Consider the following 15372-nt stretch of genomic DNA (forward strand, 5'->3'; position numbering starts at 1 on the left):
AAACTGCTGCACTGGGTAGTACAGAATGGGAAGGAGATGAGCAGCCCTCAGTAGTGAAAGAACAGGTTAAGCATATTTAGAAAAGCTGGACATGCACAAGTCCATGGGGCGCTGAGGGAGTTGGCTGATGTGATTGCAGAGCTATTGGCCATTATCTTTGAAAACTTGTGGCCAACGGGGGAGATCCCGGGAGATTGGAAAGGGCAAATATAGTCCTCATCTTTAAAAAAAGAGAAGAAGGAGAATTAGTGGAACTACAGACTGGTCAGCCTCACCTCAGTCCCTGGAAAAATCATGAAGCAGGTCCTCAAGGAATCCATTTTGAAGCACTTGGAGGAGAGGAAGGTGATCAGGATCAGTCAGCATGGATTCACCAAGGGCAAGTCATGCCTGACTAACCCGATTGCCTTCAATGATGAGGTAATTGGCTCTGTGGATATGGGGAAAGCAGTGAACGTGATATATCTTGACTTTAGCAAAGCTTTTAATACAGTTTCCCACAGTATTCTTGCCAGCAAATTAAAGAAGTATGGATTGGATGAATGACTATCAGGTGGATAGAAAGCTGGCTAGATCATTGGGCTGAACGGGTAGTGATCAACGGCTTGATGTCTAGTTGGCAGCCGGTATCAAGCAGAGTGCCCCAGGGTTCTGTCCTGGGGCCCGTTTTGTTCAACATCTTCCTTAATGATGGGATGGATTGCATCCTGGATGATGGGATGGATTGCACCCTCAGCAAATTTGTGGATAACAATAAGCTGGAGCGGGGAGGTAGATATGCTGGAAGGTAGGGGTAGGGTCCAGAGTGACCTAGACAAATTGGAGGATTGGGCTAAAACAAATCTGATGAGGTTCAACAAGGACAAATGCAGAGTTCTGCACTTAAGACGGAGGAATCACAGGCACTGCTACAGGCTGGGGCCAACTGGCTAAGCAACAGTTCTGCAGAAAAGGATCTGGGGATTACAGTGGATGAGAAACTGAATATGAGTCAACAGTGTGCCCTTGTTGCCAAGAAGATTAACGGGATATTGGGCTGAATTAGTAGGAGCATTGCCAGCAGATCAAGGTAATTGATGATTTCCCTCTTCGGTGCTGGTGAGGCCACATCTGGAGTATTGTATCCAGTTTTGGGTCCCCCACTTCAGAAAGGATGTGTATAAATTGGAGAGAGTCCAGCGGAGGGCAACAAAAATTATTAGGGGGCAGGAGCACATGACTTATGAAAAGAGGCTGAGGTAACTGGGCTTATTCAGATATTAGGAAAAACTTTTTCACTAAGAGGGTGGTGAAACACTGGAATGCGTTACCTAGGGAGGTGGTAGAATCTCCTTCCTTAGAGGTTTTTAAGGTCAGGCTTGACAAAGCCCTGGCTGGGATGATTTAACTGGGAATTGGTCCTGCTTTGAGCAGGGGGTTGGACTAGATGACCTTCTGGGGTCCCTTCCAACCCTGATATTCTATGATTCTATGATTCTATTCAGTCTGCAGAAGAGAAGAGTGAAGGAGGATTTGATAGCAGCCTTCAACTATCTGAAGGGAGGTTCCAAAGAGGATGGAGCTAGGCTGTTCTCAGTGGTGGCAGGTGACAGAACAAGAAGCAATGCTCTCAAGTTGCAGTGGGGGAGGTCTAGGTTGCATATGAGGAAAAACTATTTCCCTAGGAGGGTGGTGAAGCACTGGAATGGGTTAACTAGGGAGGTGGTGGAATCTCCATCCTGAGAAGTTTTTAAGGTCTGGCTTCACGAAGCCCTGGCTGGGATGATTTAATTGGGGATTGGTCCCGCTTTGAGCAGCGGGTTGGACTAGATGACCTCCTGAGGTCTCCGCCAACCATAACCTTCTATGATTCTATGACCTGGACTGCTGTACAGAGGGTCCATGAGCCAGAACTTGGGTAGAGGGTGGGCCCACGTTCCCCTGCCAGCCACTGAGGCACTGCCACTGTGAGACAGTGAAGTGGAAGACTGCCGGAGAGTGGGAACCTTGATGCACTCCCCCATAAAAGGAGAAACCACAATAGTGACCTAGCTGGATGGCTGAGTCATGAAGAGGACATTGCAGTTCTTGGAGTGAGAGGGGCTGCAGAGCAGAAACTTCCAGGGTGTAACTGCTGCAAGGGGTGTTGGCCAGACCAAGCTAATCCCCAGAACCTCCAGGAGGCAGTGCAGTAGAGCAACCCCATCACCCCTGATGTGAACTTCTAATCAAAAAAAGCAAACCTGGTTGAGAGGTTTGAAAGTTTGACCCCCTACTAGAGTCCTGTGTTAGAGATGGGGGTGACCTCTAGTAAGCTTGTAGCATGTGGATAGATCTGTTTGTTGTTTTATATGTTTTCTTTGTGATGCTTTTGCCCAAAGAATAAATGGACTTTGCTTTTTGAAGGCTGGTTGGTAACTGGGTGGTAATAGGCTGTTAGAGCCTGGGGAAAAAGGTTAACCACAGGTGCTGGACCCCAGTCAGACTGTTGGGGAAATCATAGTGAGATGCAATGCCAATGAAGTACCAGTAAGAATGGTACCATTTTAACCCACTTTGCACAGGTGTAAGTGATGACACGAGGTGCCAGGCGAAAGAGTCAGCCCCAGGATGTTTCAGGAAACTTCCCCAGATGGAATATTTTAACTTTTCTGTCCCATTCTGTTTTGAGTCTCTTACTCTGAGCTATGTAAAGATCAGTTTACTTTCTTAAAAACAAACAAGAAAGGTCATTCATCGGTTTGCTGTAGACATCAGCTGTTAATGGCAAATCCAGTTGTAGAAAGAGTAGCTTCATCTTTTCACAGTATATCAATAGTTTTTTCTAAAATCAGGATCCATAGTGTTAGCCATGACAGCTCAGCATAATAGTGAAAAAGAACTAGAAAATTAGCAAACCAAATTCCCCTGTGATGTGGGGATGTCTGTGTATGTGTACAAGTGGTTTTTCCCCCCTCTCTGTAAATAAAATAAGAAATTTCTTTACAGCTACAAGTGACTTAAGCTGCTCCTGATTTTGCACCATTAAAATCAAGGGGAGCTTTGCCAATGACTTTAATGAGGACAGGATCAAGCCTTTAGTCAGCAAAAATGCATATAGTATACTGAACTAATAAACATCACACACATTCATTAAAGTGGTTTCTCACAGTGTGATGGGAGGAACTTTCAAATGCTCTGTATCAAACTTTAAGTATAAACCTAGAACTATATTACCTGATTCTCCACTGCCTTGCACCTGGTGTAGTCATTTACACTCATTCTGTACAGATGTAAAATACGACTATTATGAGTACCCCAACTTTGCAAAGATGTGATAACATAAGGTGGCAAGAAGAGGAAAATCAGGACCTATGTGTTGCCGGGATCATGCCTCTAGTTACTTTTCACTTGTATGTCAAGATTTTTCTTGCCATATTTGTCAGTTAAGTTTTTGTTTACAGAAGACCTTGTCCCATGCTCAGATGGGGGAACTGAGACCAAGGAACGAAGGGCCTCCCAGCAAGTTAATATCAGTCAGAATTAGAACTTGGGTGTTCCCTTTTCCACGTCCTATTGTTCATTCTTTCAAATCACTAATGATATGTGGGCCAAAGGATATATTTTCCAACTGGTGGTTTATGGGCTTTACCTTTGTACCTCTAGTATCTTACCTTGAAAATATACCCCAAATTATAGAGTGACACATTCACAGTCAGCTCAGTGACAATGAGCAATCAGATTGTTGAATAAGGAAAAAAATATAAGGGATTCTACCACCTAGGGAGGTGGTAGAATCTCCTTCCTTAGAGGTTTTTAAGGTCAGGCTTGACAAAGCCCTGGCTGGGATGATTTAACTGGGAATTGGTCCTGCTTCGAGCAGGGGGTTGGACTAGATGACCTTCTGGGGTCCCTTCCAACCCTGATATTCTGTGATTCTATGGTAAAGGTAGGGTTTTTACTTTTTTTTTTTTAACCAGATTTGTAGCTTTTTTATAAAATGATAGGGTTAGACACATCATTGTGTCTAACCTAACCAACCGCTGTTCTTTGGGAACTTTCATATTTGGACCAAAACTTTGGAGCTGGTATTAATCTTTAAAATGGGCAAAATCCAAATCTCAGATCTAAATGCCTTGAATTTTGAGAGAGCTTGGATTTGGACCTGAACTTTGTAGTATGGGCCTATCACTAGTTAGACATAGTAAAAAAATCACCCAGTGTTTTCTTTAATCTGTAACTTTTAAAAATAGATTTCCTCTGACCATATTTTCACCTTGATTTGCTGCTTTAGGGAGAAAACCCTTCCTCTGATGCCAACGTTGTTGTAATGTGCAGAACTAGTGGCAACTTGTCAGCTGTCCTGCTATAGAAGAGAGAAGTAAATCATCCAGGTCTCAATCCTGTCATACTCTGTGTACATCCTGAGTACTCTGTCCATAATCCAGAAAAGTACTTTCATAGATTCATAGATATTTAGGTCAGAAGGGACCATTATGATCATCTAGTCTGACCTCCTGCACAATGCAGGCCACAGAATTTCACCCACCACTCCTAAAAAAGACCTCACACCTATATCTGTGCTATTGAAGTCCTCAAATTGTAGTTTGAAGACCTCAAGGAGCAGAGAATCCTCCAGCAAGTGACCCGTGCCCCATGCTACAGAGGAAGGCGAAAAACCTCCAGGGCCTTCCAATCTGCCCTGGAGGAAAATTCCTTCCCGACCCCAAATATGGCGATCAGCTAAACCCTGAGCATATGGGCAAGGTTCGTCAGCCAGATACTACAGAAAATTCTTTCCCGGGTAACTTGGATCTTACCCCATCTAAAAACCCATCACAGGCCATTAGGCCTATTTACCATGAATATTTAATTACCAAAACCATGTTATCCCATCATACCATCTCCTCCATAAACTTATCGAGTTTAATCTTAAAGCAAGATAGATCTTTTGCCCCCACTACTTCCCTCGGAAGGCTATTCCAAAACTTCACTCCTCTGATGGTTAGAAACCTTCGTCTAATTTCTAATCTAAATTTCCTAGTGGCCAGTTTATATCCATTTGTTCTTGTGTCCACATTGGTACTGAGTTTAAATAATTCCTCTCCCTCTCTGGTATTTATCCCTCTGATATATTTATAGAGAGCAATCATATCTCCCCTCAACCTTCTTTTAGTTAGGCTAAACAAGCCAAGCTCCCTGAGTCTCCTTTCATAAGACAAGTTTTCCATTCCTCGGATCATCCTAGTAGCCCTTCTCTGTACCTGTTCCAGTTTGAATTCATCCTTCTTAAACATGGGAGACCAGAACTGCACACAGTATTCCAGGTGAGGTCTCACCAGTGCCTTATATAACGGTACTAAAACCTCCTTATCCCTACTGGAAATACCTCTCCTGATGCATCCCAAGATGACATTAGCTTTTTTCACAGCCATATCACATTGGCAGCTCATAGTCATCCTATGATCAACCAATACTCCAAGGTCCTTTTCCTCCTCCGTTACTTCTAGTTGATGCGTCCCTAGCTTATAACTAAAATTCTTGTTATTAATCCCTAAATGCATGACCTTACACTTCTCACTATTAAATTTCATCCTATTCCTATTACTCCAGTTTACAAGGTCATCCAGATCCTCCTGTAGGGTATCCCTGTCCTTCTCTAAATTAGCAATACCTCCCAGCTTTGTATCATCTGCAAACTTTATTAGCACACTCCCACTCTTTGTGCCCAGGTCAGTAATAAAAAGATTAAATAAGATTGGTCCCAAAACTGATCCTTGAGGAACTCCACTGGTAACCTTCCTCCAACTTGACAGTTCTCCTTTCAGTAGGACCTGTTGTAGTCTCCCCTTTAACCAATTCCCTATCCACCTTTCAATTTTCCTATTGATGCCCATCTTATCCAATTTAACTAATAATTCCCCATGTGGCACAGTATCAAACGCCTTACTAAAATCTAAGTAAATTAGATCCACTGCGTTTCCTTTATCTAAAAAATCTGTTACTCTCTCAAAGAAGGAGATCAGGTTGGTTTGGCACGATCTACCTTTTGTAAAACCATGTTGTATTTTGTCCCATTTACCATTGACTTCAATGTCCTTAACTACCTTCTCCTTCAAAATTTTTTCCAAGACCTTGCATACTGCAGATGTCAAACTAACAGGCCTATAATTACTTGGATCACTTTTTTTCCCTTTCTTAAAAATAGGAACTATGTTAGCAATTCTCCAATCATACGGTACAACCCCTGAGTTTACAGATTCATTAAAAATTCTTGCTAATGGGCTTGCAATTTCTTGTGCCAATTCTTTTAATATTCTTGGATGAAGATTATCTGGGCCCCCCGATTTAGTCCCATTAAGCTGTTTGAGTTTTGCTTCTACCTCAGATATGGTGATGTCTACCTCCATATCCTCATTCCCATTTATCATGCTACCATTATCCCTAAGATCCTCTTTAGTCTTATTAAAGACTGAGGCAAAGTATTTGTTTAGATATTGGGCCATGCCTAGATTATCCTTGACCTCCACTCCATCCTCAGTTTTTAGCGGTCCCACTTCTTTCTTTGTTTTCTTCCTATTTATATGACTATAGACTTATAGACTATATACTTAAAAGCAGATGCTTAATTTTCAGCACTTGAGTAGCCCCTTTGACTCCAATAGCATTACTTCAGGGTTTTGCTGGCTCAGGGCAAGAGGGCTGAGCACCATGCAGGATCAAGAGATTTAGATTAGGGAAGTCACAGTGGCTGGTTCTGGTGGCCCCAGAGAGATGCTGATCTCCTGATCTTTGTTAGTCCTGCACTTCATGAGGCAGAGAGCGAGATAGTTTAGGATGATACTTCTGCAAACTTCTGCCTTGGGGTTTGTGTATGGGGCTGGGGGATTTATTGCTGTGCCGGGGAGACACTATTGTACATAAAAGCAGTAACAAAAAGAAGCCTGTATTTGGAGTGGCACTAACTTGGCACCATGAAAGGAAAAACTGCAGCTCCACTGGAAAGAGTGGGGTAAAGGATTTAAAAGACTAAAAAACCCGACAATTTTGCTTGACTTGAAATTCAACTATATTTTCCTCATGCAAAATGAAAAATAATGCTGGTAATTGATACTGATGGTTAAACAAATTGAAACCATAGGCAGAGAATTAAGTTACAGTTTTATGGAAAGAACAGAATATGTTTAATAAGCACTAGCTAGAGCCAACAGGTCTTGCACTGTATAACTTGCAGGGTGTTTTAATTATGTTGAGGTCAGAATATCTGTTTCCAGCTTTAATCAGTTGATTCAGTTTTTTTATTGGGTCAGAATAAAAGTGCAACAGGGATTTGGTGCATAGATTTATCTTGTATATTTAAAATATGAATTAGAGATAAAAAGGTAACATAGTCTATGGTATGCTAGTGATGCCAAGCTGTGTTTATGACCAGGCATTTAACTTCAGAAATATGGATTACATCTTTGAACAATATGTTGTCTGAATTCTGAGTGTTGTGCAAATCTTGGATTCTTAACCAGTGGCTCTTACAGTAATTTTGAGTCACAAAGCAGTTTAGTTTATATTACAAGGTGATAGTAAAATAAGAAGGAAACAAACTTTCCAAGCCCTCTTTGGACTCACGGGGTCCTTTGCTGTTGGAGTTGAGCTATACTGGTATCATTTGTAAATGGTGCTCTTTAATGTGTACTCTCAAATACCAGTTCATTGATGTCAAATGTGACTTAAACAAGATAAACTCCTTGGTTTTCCCTTGTTGTATCTGCAAGGAGGTACCAGTTTTGATGTAATTCTGTCTCTTTCTCTACATGGGAGATGGGTAAAGAAGTGGGGAGGGGGGAATCGCCTATTTATATTTTTCATAGTGGTGGACATCCACTGGTTTGGACATCTCTCGGCACTAGACCTACTCATTCCATCACCTACTCATTAGGCTTTTTAAAATTTTCCTCCCCTTCCTCTGAGCTCAGAAAGGCTTTGCTGAATTCCAAAGTTGAAACTACAAAAACTAGGTCCAAAAAAAAAAAAGACCACTGAAGATTATTGAAGCTAGGTAGAAACAAAAGGACGACTGAAGATTATTAGATTGATAGGTTTAAGGTATAACACAGACAAACTTAATTTTATAATAGCTTTTTATATAGAGAGGGGCTTTTCAAACCACTGCATGCTTTTCATTATGAAATTAAAAATTATAGGTGAAGAAGCCATTTTTTTTCTTCTTGCCAGTCATTCACTGACCTGGACAATACTCAGGGGATGTATCCAGTAGTAAGAGCCAATTCTTATGGTGGAAACAAATATTCAATGTATGGCAACATAAACTCAACTGGGAGAAATGAAAATGGAGTGTATTCATTTACTTTCTCTAATTTTTGTTTCCTTGCTTAGTCCTTCAGTGGCAGCCAGAAGGACCAAAGACTACACTAATTGAAGAGATTATGTCAGTTATGTAGTATGTGTTGAAAGAATTGGAAATCTCCAGTGGGTGTGTTGCAAATCCAATGTGCAGACGTAAGGTTCTCAGGAGCCTCTTGCAGAATGTATTTTGATCCTTTGAGGGGACTTAATGGATGCTTCGAATGTTTGCCATATGTTTGATATGATCCATTGACAGCATTAGTATTGGAGGCTCTCAAACATTTTTGAGACCCTTGGAGGTATGAGTAGACCCTTGGAAGTATAAGTATCTGATTTTCTCCACTCATTGGTCCAATGTAGATAGATGATGAAACTGGCTGTTTTTCTAACAATATTTGGTCTTGAAACAAATATAAGGGAGAGAGAGAAATTGTTTAAGTGGAACTTTTTGTTTTCTGGTTGTATACAAAATCAGGATCTTAACTAAATACCATCTTCTGCAAGACAAAGTGAAGATACTTCTTTCATTGACAGAGGTTCCAACTTGCTCACTCTCCTAACAGAAGAAATTTCTGTAAGGAAGGAGACAGACCAGGTATGGTGAGGTCTCCAGCAGAAAATTAAAAAGGAGGCTTGTTAGAACCAGACTTCACTGGGGGTGTCTCTTTTGTGACAGCTGTGACAAAATGGGAGAAGGAGGGGGCTATTACCTGAAATCTTGAATTAATAAGCCAAAGGGGCAGAGGATCGACCCTTTACAAAGTTTAGGTTGATAACTTATGGAACCCAGCCATGGGAAAATTAGAGGGTGCCTGCAATAAACATTTGAAGACGGTTTAGACTGAGGTGTAGGTGTAAGCTGAACAAGTCCTCCAAATCCTCTTGTACGTTAGCGCTATAGAAGGTTTCTGAGACTTTAACAGAAATTTTACCTGCTGCAAAGTATTATATGCATGTTGCTGAACTTTCTGGTTCCACTCCATAAAATCAAATCTGTGAGTAATGTGCATACTAGCAGATACCTTTGTCTGAGAATAGCCCACGAAGAATTTGGACTAGCAGCTAGTGCACTGAGCTGGAGTTAGGAGATCTGTGGTTTGTTCTTTGTCAGGTTATGTGACTTGCGACTTTGTAAAATTGAGAATTATATTTGCAGAAGGATTATGAATAGAGCTGAGCAAAATATTTTGGCCAACTCTTTTTTTTTTTAAAAAAAGCCACTGAAAATTGCATATTTTGGTTGACCAAAACATTTTGTCTTATGCTTTTTGGACATGTTGCCAGAATGCCACAAGATGTGGCCCATCAAGTCCTTGCAGCTGCACAGGAACAGACCAATGGCAAACTATCATTATGGCTGACTGTTTGGCTAAGCGTTGAAGAAGAAAAAGAAGAAAACATTTTGTGAATTCGTGTTGATTTTGTTGTATTGTTTCAGCTGGAAAAAATTCAGAAATGTTGATTGATTCATTTTGACCTTTCAGAAATTTATTCTTTTGTTTTGAACACATCATTTGGAAATTATCAAAACAAAACCTTTTGATTTTTTTAAACTAAATTCACATGGGGATTTAAGTGGCACTCACAAAATGGAGGAGAAGAGGCCCTTATGTCCAACAGCTCTGTGGTTAGGCCATTCACCAGGGATGCTGGAGACCCAGGTTTGAATCTGGAGCGGGGGCTGGAACCCAGGTGTAATTCCTCTCAGGTGAGTGCCCCAGCTACCAGGCTGTAGACTCATTCTCTCTCAGGCCCACTAACTGTCCAAGTATGTTCTAGAAAATGGAATTGATTCAATGTGAGAGAGATCTATCTTAAAATAGCCAATAATCTGGTGGTTAGGACATTGAGCTGAGAAAGAAGAGAGCAGGGAAAGGAGGCCACCAACACTGCCTGCTCCTTGGTTTTGTGAATGGTGCCCTAAATCCCCATAAGAATCTAGTCCAAAAATCAAAATGCTTTTACTGCAATTGGGCTATAATTGAGAAGGCTCTCATGCGAATAGGGCTCAGATTGTGTGAAGACAGAAGAGGCCACTGGTAGGCGAGTAGAAAAGGGAGTAGTGAAAGATTGGTCTGTGAGGTGGGTTGAAGCAAACAATTGGTGCTTCTTAAAAACCTGGAGGGAAGTTTTTCACTGGATGCCTAGTTGACAATGTGGTCAGACATTGCTGCTTGTTAAGTAAGCAGTGTTTTATTCCATTATGCTCTTGTGAGCCCACAGATGCTTTTGCAGGTTCTACCCCATGGGGGTTCTGTGACCTTTTGGTCTGCAGCAGCAGCTTCTTATTCTGAAGGGGAAGTTCCAACTTGGGGGCTGGCCACGTAAAGCCTTATATGGCCACTTGTGTGCTCCTCCTTTCTGCTTGCCTGGGGTGAAGTCGCAGACTTTGTTCCAGCCAAACCTTGGAAATGGCATTAAGAGAGGCAGCCAACATCCCTGAAGGCTTCCTTCAGTGTTCAAGGCATGGAAACTTCTTGCAAGGGTCACACTCACAGCCAGCCAAGAAAAGTTATTAGAGGTCACCTACACATGGAGAAGAGACCTTCTGGGCAAATTCTCCCATAGTGCTGATTGGAGGAGGAGTTAAGAACACCTTTTCAATAGCGATAGGAACCCCTTGCTTTAGATGGGTAATCGAAGAGGAAAAGCTCCCTTAGTTGCAGAGCAAGGAAACTTCATGAGATCTTCCTCTTCCAAACATAGAGATTGAGAGATTGTTGTCATCAACCTGTGTGAGATCATACTGATATTGTCAGCTTCAACTTTTGCAGACTCTTGAAGAAGAGTTTGGGCTAGACATGAGTGGGGAACCAATGAGTGCATAACTTCAGAGGCAGCCAGGCTGTTAAGGGAATAAGTTGTGCAGAGGCAGTGGGCTATCCTTCTAATGTACTAGACTTCTTCTGATACCCTGAAATGTGCAGAATTTCCCATTGAATCCTGGGACATCCACAGGCTCGGAGAGCCATTTTCCCAACTAAACCACCCAATCCAGATGAAATGATTAGAGGAACTTCAGTGGCCTTGATGCCACGGATGCTATGCTAACTTTTGCCGACACTGTGGATTTTACACAGAAGGCTACAGTTTGGCTCAAAATATTTTGTATACATTTTTATTGCATGATTAATAGAACAAAATAGTCTAACCTGCACTAGGAGGCGAATAGTCTATTGCTGGCTTTTTCACTGACAATAGTAGCTTCTTTTCTTCTTGCGGAGCACTGTGTCTCAGGAAATGAAATATTACTGTCACTTGATATGTACAAAAACTAGAACTGTATATTGGTTGATGGTCAGCTTTGCATGGACATACCAGACTTAGAGAAGAAGCTGTGGAGCCCTTAGGATTTGGTTCAGTTTAGATAATTTGGTTCAGTTTAGAAGCAGAATGCTCCAATCAAGCACCCACATGCCGTGTATAAAGCATGTTTTGAAAAGTTACCATTAATACTAGAAACAGACCCATTCATGATGAACTCCAGATGATTCCATATATTAATATGAAAATCTGGATGTAATTCAGAGATTCTTGCACTGTTAAAGGAATTGTGACACACTTTGGAACTAGCAAAAAAATGATTCATAGCATCTTTCCTAAGTGGGATTTTTTTAAACATTTATTTTGCAGTGGCTTTAAGTCCAAGCCAGTAGGTTAAAACATCTATTTTAATAAACAAGTGTTTGTAGACAAAGTTTGAAATGGAACACATCTGCAGAACAACATCGAAAGAACAATATTTGAGAGCTTTCCCTCAAACCCTCCCAAAAGGGATTTTAAAATTTTATTTTAATTTTTTACACTTGAACTGTAAAATGTTTGAGTGTTGGGCAGACAAATGGCTAATATTGGCCTCAGTTCAGTAAATATCTGCAAGAAAGAAAGTATTGTGACTTTTTAATTTTTTTACTTGACATATGTTATTTCTCTCACATCACTCAAGCAAAATACTCATTGGCCTTTAGAGGACATTTGACTGAACAAAGCCTTTGGGAGAGGGAATGAGAAAAGATCCTTGGCTCTCTTCTATCATGGCACTGTTGCCAGATGCTGCTGGGGGTGCAGTATGAAGCAGCCAAAGGGTACCCAAGGATCTGACCATACATTGCAAGGAGCAATCCTGTAGCCAAAGGGAAGGGGACAGATAAACGCAGAGGTCTTTTCCATCTCTAATATATTGGATTCCATGATTCATTCTGCTAAATGATGGAAAACTTTTCCCAGTTCAAAAGCTTTCCATTGTCACCAAGTGAGTGCATGCTGAAAAAGTATCCATAAGCCAAAATGATCTTGCTCAGCCAACTTTTGCATGGAGGAAGGAGTAAAATGGACAAAATAACAGTAAATGCAGACCTCTGCCTTATGTCAGAAATAGGAAAGTTAATTTAAAATCACCCTTTCTCCTCTTTTGCACGATTGTACTTTTCCCCATATAATCTACAAATGTGTGATAAATTTCTAACACCTTCAAATAAGCATCTAAATTGTTAGGATCTTATCCAAACTTGTTCTTAAAAGGTTTGTCCACCACAGAATATAAATCCAAGTGTATCAATCAATGTGTACATTTTCATGTATTCCTTATTAATGTTGCATACTCTATAGCCTTCTCCCCTCCCCCTCCCCCCCCCCGGGGTTTTTAAATCCCTACATTAGGCCTTTGAAGAATCCCCCATGTTCCCTGTTTTTATACCTTTACCGTTTAGTCCCTCAGTTGTATCTACTATCCTTCTGGGAAGAAGTCCCCTCCCCCTCCCTAAACAAGCCTGTCAACTTTGCTTCTTTATGAGCAGAAGGGGTTATTCTTAAATGGTGCCAGTTGCTTTCTCCTTTAGGGGAATAGTGAGAGAAACGTTTATTACTGAGCTGGGAAGGTGGACAAAAGAGAGAGAACAATGACATGGTCTCTTTTGTGAATAAGACAATCCCTTCCTATGATAAATATTTACATCAGATAGGTGTATGGATTGTAGGTATGCCTGCAACTTATCTTCGGGTATTTGGAAATGTGTGTCTATTATTGTTTCTTTGAAAAGGAATGTGTAATCTTCAAACAGAAAAGGAACAGAGCCAACAATGCATCATCTCTTTCAAGATGAGCTACTTTGTGCTTTTGTTTGTTTGTTTGTTTGTTTTTTTAATATTTAATATGCCAACAAGAGAATACTTAGTTTTACTGCATAAAGGCAAAAAACTATTTGAGGTGGTTGGGCTGAATAACCATACTGCATACTATAAAGGAAGGTATTTCAGTTTATATGGGAATAGAACAGCACCTACCTAAGTCTCTACCTTAAAGCCTTAACTCTGTGCTACATGCTGGGGTCTGTCATTGATGATAAAACCAATTGTCATAAATATAAAGGGAAGGGTAAACCCCTTTGAAATCCCTCCTGGCCAGCGGAAAGCTCCTCTCACCTGTAAAGGGTTAAGAAGCTAAAGGTAACCTCGCTGGCACCTGACCAAAATGACCAATGAGGAGACAAGATACTTTCAAAAGCTGGGAGGAGGGAGAGAAACAAAGGGTCTGTGTCTGTCTGTATGCTGCTCTTGCCAGGGATAGACTAGGAATGGAGTCTTAGAACTTTTAGTAAGTAATCTAGCTAGGTATGTGTTAGATTGTGATTTCTTTAAATGGCTGAGAAAAGAATTGTGCTGAATAGAATAACTATTTCTGTCTGTGTATCTTTTTTGTAACTTAAGGTTTTGCCTAGAGGGGTTCTCTATGTTTTTGAATCTAATTACCCTGTAAGATATCTACCATCCTGATTTTACAGGGGGGATTTCTTTATTTCTATTTACTTCTATTTTTTATTAAAAGTCTTCTTGTAAAAAACTGAATGCTTTTTCATTGTTCTCAGATCCAAGGGTTTGGGTCTGTGGTCACCTATGCAAATTGGTGAGGCTTTTTATCCAACATTTCCCAGGAAAGGGGGGGTGCAAGTGTTGGGAGGATTGTTCATTGTTCTTAAGATCCAAGGGTCTGGGTCTGTAGTCACCTAGGCAAATTGGTGAGGCTTTTTACCAAACCTTGTCCAGGAAGTGGGGTGCAAGGTTTTGGGAAGTATTTTGGGGGGAAGGACGCGTCCAAACAGCTCTTCCCCAGTAACCAGTATTAGTTTGGTGGTGGTAGCGGCCAGTCCAAGGACAACGGGTGGAATATTTTGTACCTTGGGGAAGTTTTGACCTAAGCTGGTAAAGATAAGCTTAGGAGGTTTTTCATGCAGGTCCCCACATCTGTACCCTAGAGTTCAGAGTGGGGGAGGAACCTTGACACCAATATATAGGAAGACTGAATGCTAATTTTAGATAGCTCTCTCAACTTTTATTTTTTGTTTCTTTAAAACAAACAACCCTTTAACTTAATTTAGGATGCAGGATTTGCTCATAATACCGGTTTCTAAACTGAAAACCAGAAGTCAGAATCAGAACACCAATGAGTGGGCATTGTGATAATTAAAGGCTTAGCTGACATTTAAAATGCATATAATGCTAGATTTAGCCATATCCCATAGCTGAACAATAAACAGATATTTTCCAGAACCTGTGATCTTGTCTTGGAATAGCAAATAATACAATATTTTGATATTGGATTTAAAAAACGTATATATAAAAACCCGAAAAAAGATTAAAAAAAAAAATAAAGCAATAGACCAAGCATTTCGTTGATTATTCAGAAAAATCTACTCCGTGTGAGTCACAAAGAAAAGCTCGTATAGCTTATAAGATCATAGGCATTTATGTTTCATTGGCACTGCTGTGGAAGCGTGAAGATATTCCACTAAATAAAAAATATTATTCATTATTTGTTTGCTGCCCGAATTGTGTTGGATGCTTTCCAGATATTCAAGAAGAGATGGTGCTTTTCCCAGTGAGCTCTCACTCTAAGGATGACAGAGGATAGTCTTCCTAGTTTGGTTGTAAATGAGTTCAGTTTTTCTATCTGCATGAGATATAAAATATTAGCTAAACCTGTGTGTATTAAAGGAGTGCTTTAATCCTCCAAAGGTTGAGTGTTTTGGTTTTGACAGGCAAATACCAACCAGAAGC

General features: G+C 40.7%; 1 protein-coding gene across 10 annotated transcripts in view; it reads left to right on the forward strand.

Annotated features, from left to right (window-relative positions):
• SPON2 (spondin 2) overlaps positions 1-15372 on the forward strand; it is a 102628-nt gene that overhangs the window by 39298 nt on the left and 47958 nt on the right. The window contains exon 2 of one of the 10 annotated variants that reach the window (XM_073342825.2): positions 4253-4352. The exons of the other annotated variants lie outside the window; for them this stretch is intronic. The gene's annotated coding sequence lies outside the window, so the exon portion shown is untranslated. The remainder of the gene's footprint in view (positions 1-4252; positions 4353-15372) is intronic. 10 annotated transcript variants of the gene reach the window in all.

Source organism: Lepidochelys kempii, chromosome 4 (genome assembly GCF_965140285.1).
Source record: "Lepidochelys kempii isolate rLepKem1 chromosome 4, rLepKem1.hap1, whole genome shotgun sequence".
Classification (NCBI taxonomy): Eukaryota; Metazoa; Chordata; order Testudines; family Cheloniidae; genus Lepidochelys; species Lepidochelys kempii.